The following is a 6,378-nucleotide window of genomic DNA, read 5'->3' as shown; positions in this document are numbered from 1 at the left end:
CAACTTGACACTGAGTTTTCTTCTCCCTGGTCTGTAACAGTGCTTGGATTGTCGAGTGTTCTTTAGCTTTGCCTGTGTGTGTCTTACCCTCCCCAAACCCATCAAGGTATCAGGTTTCTTGAAAACAAGGCTCTCTTGTTATATATACTCTAGCATCTTCCTGAAAATGGCTTCCTGAAAAGTCTTTTATTATCTTCCTGCAGCATCTTGAAGGCTCTTGGCAGAGGTACACTTCCCTCCATTAGTTTCTGTTCAAATATTCAAAAATAATTTTTTAAACTAAAAAAAGACCAATAACCATCTGTCGAACTTATATACTGTCTAACTCCAGAATCCTGAAGATAGGATGCAGAGATGTGGCCCTCTGAACACCCAGATCATTTCTATTGCTTTTTAAACTTTTTTTTTTTTTTTTTGTAGAGACGGGGTTTCACCATGTTTTGAACTTCTGGGCTCAAACAATCCTCCTGCCTCGGCCTCCCAAATTGCTGGGATTACAGGTGTAAGCCACCATGCCCAGCTTGGCCCAGGTATATCTTTCAACCTCCTTATGCCCTGTAAATATGACTAATTCCAGGCCCTAGGCTAGTGGCTGAAAAGTTACCCGTCTGTAACAGATTTGCTTGGAAAGCTAAACAGCCTCTTTTTGCACAAAATGCTTCAAAAAGCGGAACAAATTAGCCCCAACTCTGCAGTATACAGTTCAAACACTGCCCGCCCATGCTGAGATGGCTCTAGAGGAAAAAGAGTTCTTCAAAAAGCCCCCTCACCACAGAGGAGGCTTGTTTCAGGAAATACCCCATGTAACAGACTGTCAGCTATTGTGAGGATAAAAATGATGCAGACCCACAGCACGAGACCTGCCCAGCCCTGTTTGACTTTGCCTGGCCCTGTTCCTTGCCTGTTCTAAGTTTGTCTTCCCTTCTCTATTTTTTTTTTTTTTTTCTTTTAAGACAGGGTCTTGCTTTGTTGCTGAGGCAAAAGCGCAGTGGCACAATCTCAGCTTATTACTGCCTCCATCTCCTGGGCCCAAGCCATCCTTGCACCTCAGCCTCCCGAGTAGCTGGGACCACAGGTGTGCACCGCCAAGCCCTGCTAATCTTTGCATTTTTTGTAGAGATGGTGTCTCACTGTGTTGCCTGGGCTGCTCTCAAATTCCTAGGCTCAAGCAATCCACCTGTCTCGGCCTCCCAAAGAGCTGTGATTACAAAGTGCTGGGCCACCCTGCCTGGGCTGCTATTCTTTAGGGATGAGAAATTAACAAGATCTGCCTCCAGCCTCCGTTATTGTAGATTTCTTGTAAACCTTAAACAGTGGAATTATTTATCTGCTCATGTGTGGGCAAAGAGTATGAATGTTGTAAATCCCTTGATGGTAAAAATATTCTATCAAAGGAAATTTGTCAAGGAGACACCATCTGTTTTTGAAATCATTTTTTTAGGTGGTTTCTCAAGTAAGGTTTGTTGAAATAATAGTAGCAAGTGGCCAGGCACGGTGGCTCAGGTCTGTAATCCCAGCACTTTAGGAGGCCAAGGTAGGTGGATCGCCTGAGGACAGAAGAGACAGAAAGAAAGAAAGAGAGAAAAGAAGGGCTCAGACGTGGTCGAGTATAAAGGTGCTGGCTGTGTGGTGGCTCATGCCTGTAATTCCAGCACTTTGGAAGCCCAAGGCAAGCGAATCACTTGAGTCCAGGAGTTCGAGACCAGCCTGGGCAACATGGCGAAACCTTGTCTCCACAAAAAAATACAAAAATGAGCCTGGCGTGGTGGTGGGAGCCAGTAGTCCCAGCTACTCTGGAGGCTGAGATGGGAGGATCGTCTGAGCCAGGGAGGTCGAGGTTGCAGTGAGCCAAGATCATGCCACTACACTCCAGTCTGGGGTGACAGAGCAAGACCCTGGCTCAAAAAAAAAAAAAAAAAAAGAAAGAAAGAAAGAAAGAAAAGAAAAGTGCTGCCGTCGCGTGCAGCAGCAGCTTCTGCATTGCCACCAGCCGCATGGCCAGCCCGAACACTCGCTTGCTGAACGGGGTCTTTGATCCACTCGCCACCAGAGGTCGCTTTCGCTCCAGTGGAAAGCTCTTCCCTGAAGCAAAGCAGCTGTGGCTTCCACCAAAATCTTGCCAAGTTGGAACTCCATTCAAATTAATGAGTATTTATTTAAAAGCTGACCTTTAGACCGGGTACTGGGAAGCACTAAAAAGAAAGTGCCAGCTATTCTTCTTCTTTTTTTTTTTTTTGAGACGGAGTCTTGCTCTGTCGCCCAGGCTGGAGTGCAGTGGCGACATCTCGGCTCACTGCAAGCTCTGCCTCCCGGGTTCAGGCCATTCTCCCGCCTCAGCCTCCCAAGTAGCTGGGACTACAGGCGCCTGCCATGATACCCGGCTAATTTTTTTTTTTTTTTTTTTTTTTAGTAGAGATGGGGTTTCACCATGTTAGCCAGATAGGTCTCTATCTCCTCACCTCGTGATCCACCCACCTCGGCCTCCCAAAGTGCTGGGATTACAGGCGTGAGCCACCGCGCCTGGCCAGCTATTCTTCTTAATAGCAGATATCTAAGGACAAAGGACATCAAAAAGCTGGGCAAAAAAGCTATGCTGGCCAGGTGCACTGGCTCATGCCTGTAATCCCAACATTTTGAGAGGCCAAGGTGGGAGGACCACTTGAGGCCAGGAGTTTGAGATCAGCCTGGACAACATGGCGAAACATTGTCTCAACTAAAAATCAAAAAACTTAGCCAGGCATGGTGGTGCATGCCTGTGATCCCAGTTACTCCGGAGGCTGAGGCCAGAGGATCACTTGAGCCCTGGGAAGTCGAGGCTGCAGTAAGCTGTGATTGCATTACTACATTCCAGCCGGGGCAACAGAGCGAGACCCTGTCTTGAAAAGAAACGGAAGAAAAGCTATGCAAGTCACTGCAAAAATAATTGAAAGGAACACTGTATAAATGATCACTATAGTCTGGACTAGAATGTAGACTCATTAGAGGAGGGGCTATTTGAAACCATAAAGGATAAATCAGATGGGTTTGCGTCTATAGGGAGGGAATGGCAGGGCATTCCAGAAAACAGCATGAACAAAATCCCGAAGGAAAATGTATAGCAAGGCAGACGCAAGGGACACTTGAGAATGAAGTCTCAGATCTCCAGCTGGTTTCAGCCTGTCCCCTCGTCCCTCCTCTGATAACCCAGCCATTCCTCTCTAGGCCCTCTCCTAATCTAGTCCAGCAAGTCTTCCCTAGGGCCCTTGAATAAGCCACAATTTCATGTCACCCGCCTCATGTCCCAGGCTTACAGCTCACAAGGCTAGAAAAAGGCAGTGACATCAACCACAGTGGGAAACCAAGAGGGGATAATTTCAGGGGAAGGAAGTGGCAGCACGTTTTTGACAAGTGAAGTTTGAGATGACAATGGAATACTTACTTTATTTCATTTTATTTTTTAAAAATGGAAACTGGCTGGGTGCAGTGGCTCACACCTGTAATCCCAGCACTTTGGGAGGCCGAGCAGGTGGATCACCTGAGGTCTGGAGTTTGAGACTGGCCTGGCCAACGTGGTGAAACCCCATCTTTACTAAAAATACAAAAATTAGCCCGGCATGGTGGCGGGCACCTGTAAACCCAGCTACTCGGGAGGCTGAGGCAGGAGAATTGCTTAAACTCTGGAGGCGGAGGCTGCAGTGAGCCAAGATCATGCCATTGCACTCCAGCCTGGGCTCCAAAAAAAAAAAAAAAGGAGGAGGAGGCGAAGGGAAGGAAGGAAGAAAAGAAAAGAAAAGAAAAGAAAAGAAAGGAAGGAAATTGGGCAATTCAGGAAATCGCCAGGGCAGCCAGAGAACCAAACTGGAGGGAGGTCTCACACTATCGCACTAGGAACAATGCCCCACATCATACCTGTGCCCCTACCTGTCCTGTGGACACAAGACACTGCCATTAGCGCCACTCTACTGCCACCCTAGGAACTTGATCCTCTGTCCTTCTGCCAGGGTCTTAACTACCCTCCATCTCCTAATGCCCACCCCAGTCTCTCCTGGAGCAAAGTCTGGCAGGTGCACAGATGGGCAGAGTCCAGCTGACATGCCCATACTATGCCCAGAAACAATGCTGCGAAAGTGAATATCTGGAAATTGCAAATGCTACTCTGGGAGGTTGGTCTATCTCCTCCCTAGATTCGTAAGACAGGGGATTCCCACACTCCAAGAAGCAGGGTTAGAACCTGAGTGCTGAAAGAATGACAAACATCAACCACAGAGAGTGTTCCAGCCGGGTGTGGTGTATGGGATTACGCCTGTAAACCCAGCACTTTGGGAGGCCAAGGCAGGAGGATCACTTGAGCCCAGGAGTTTGAGACCAGCCTCGGAAACATAGCGAGACCTGGTGTCTACAAACAATTTTTTTTTTTAGACAGAGTCTCACTCTATTGCCCAGGCTGGAGTGCAGTGTCGAGATCTCAGATCACTGCAACCTCTGCCTCCCGGGTTCAAGCAATTCTCCTGCCTCAGCCTCCCAAATAGCTGAGATTACAGGTGTGCACCACCACACCCGGCTAATTTTTGTATTTTTAATAGAGACGGGGTTTCACCATGTTGGCCAGGCTGGTCTTGAACTCCTGACCTCAAGTGATCCACCCACCTCAGCCTCCCAAAATGCTGGGATTATAGGTGTGAGCCACCGCACCCAGCCCTACAAACAAATATTTAAAAATAACTAGGTATGGTGGTGCGTGCCTACAGTCTCAGCTACTTGGAAGGCTGGGGCAGGAGGATCACTTGAGCCCATGAGTTTGAGGCTGCAGTGATCATGATCACAGCACTGCACTCCAGCCTGGGGAACAGAGTGAGACCCTGACTCTTAAAAAAATGGAAAAAAAAAATGGTGGGGAGGAACATGGATCATAGACTCACAAATATGAGAGGCTTCAGAAGCCATCTGGCTACCCTCTCAACCACCACAGGAACCACCTCTACAACCACATGAGTAAAGGCATGGGGAGGTGTCAGTGTGGTTTATAAGATGACAGTACAAACACCATTCCTAATGATGAAGATAAATCTCACCTTTTCAACCAGGTGCGGTGGCTCAGGCCCGTAATCCCAGCACTTTGGGAGGCCGAGGTGGGTGGATCACTTGAGGTCAGGAGTTCAAAACCAGCCTGGCCAACATGGTGAAACCCCATCTCTACTAAAAATACAAAAATTAGCCAGGTGTGGTGGCGTGTGCCTGTAATCCCAGCTACTGGAGAGGCAGAGGCAGGAGAACTGCTTGTACCCAGGAGGCAGAGTTGCAGCGGGCTGAGATCGTGCCATTGCACTCCAGCCTGGGCCACAAAGCGAGACTCCATCTCAAAAACAGAAGAAGAAGGAGAAGAATAAGAATAAGAATAAGAATAAGAATAAGAATAAGAATAAGAATAAGAATAAGAATTCACCTCTTCCATGTTTCCGTTTATACAAGTGGCACCACTAACCCTCCAGGATTTTTCTCCTTTCCTCTCTACTTAGATGATGATCAACTTCAGATCACCAGCTCCTTTGAGGGATCTCTCTAATTTGTCCCTCCCATTTCATCCTGGAGCCAGGATTCCCAAAACTCTCAGACAATCTTTCAGCTTTCCAGTTGTCCTTTCAAATTCTCCCACATATGACTATAAGATTAATTTTTTTTTTTATTCTGAGACAAGGTCCTGCTCTGTCACCCAGGCTGGAGTGCAGTGGAAAAATCATGACTCACTGCAGCCTCTACCTCCTGGGCTCAAGAGATCCTCCCACCTCAGACTCCTAAGTAGCTGGGACCACAGGCACGTGCCACCATGCCTGGTTAATTTTGTTTATTTTTTTCTAGAAACAGGGTCTGTGTTGCCCAGGCTGGTCTCAAATCCCGAGCTCAAGCAATCCTGCCACCTTAGCGTCCCAAAGTGCTGGGCTTACGAGCATGAGCCACCATGTGCCTGGCCAAGATTAACTTTCTTAACACTGTTTTCACCAAGTTATTCACTAGTTCACACAGCCATAATGACTCTCAACTGCCAACTGCATCAAATCTCAATTCAGCTCCATGCACAAGCTGTATCGGATCCACTAACTCATAGATCCTCCACATTCATCATTCGCTAACAAAGAAGAAATCCCAGTCGGGTGTGGTGGCTCATGCCTGTAATCCCAGCACTTTGGGAGGCTGAAGCAGGTGGATCACTTGAGGTCAGGAGTTCGAGACCAGCTTAGCCAATATGGTGAAACCCTGTCTCTACTAAAAATACGATAAAATTAGCCAGGTGTGGTGATGCACGCCTATCGTCCCAGCTACTCAGGAGGCTGAGGCAGGAGAATCACTTGAACCTGGGAGGCAGAGGTTGCAGTGAGCCAAGATCGCACCACTGCACTCCAG

This window comes from Mandrillus leucophaeus, unplaced genomic scaffold (genome assembly GCF_000951045.1).
Source record: "Mandrillus leucophaeus isolate KB7577 unplaced genomic scaffold, Mleu.le_1.0 Scaffold280, whole genome shotgun sequence".
Classification (NCBI taxonomy): domain Eukaryota; kingdom Metazoa; phylum Chordata; class Mammalia; order Primates; family Cercopithecidae; genus Mandrillus; species Mandrillus leucophaeus.
Note: the sequence above shows the minus strand (reverse complement) of the source record.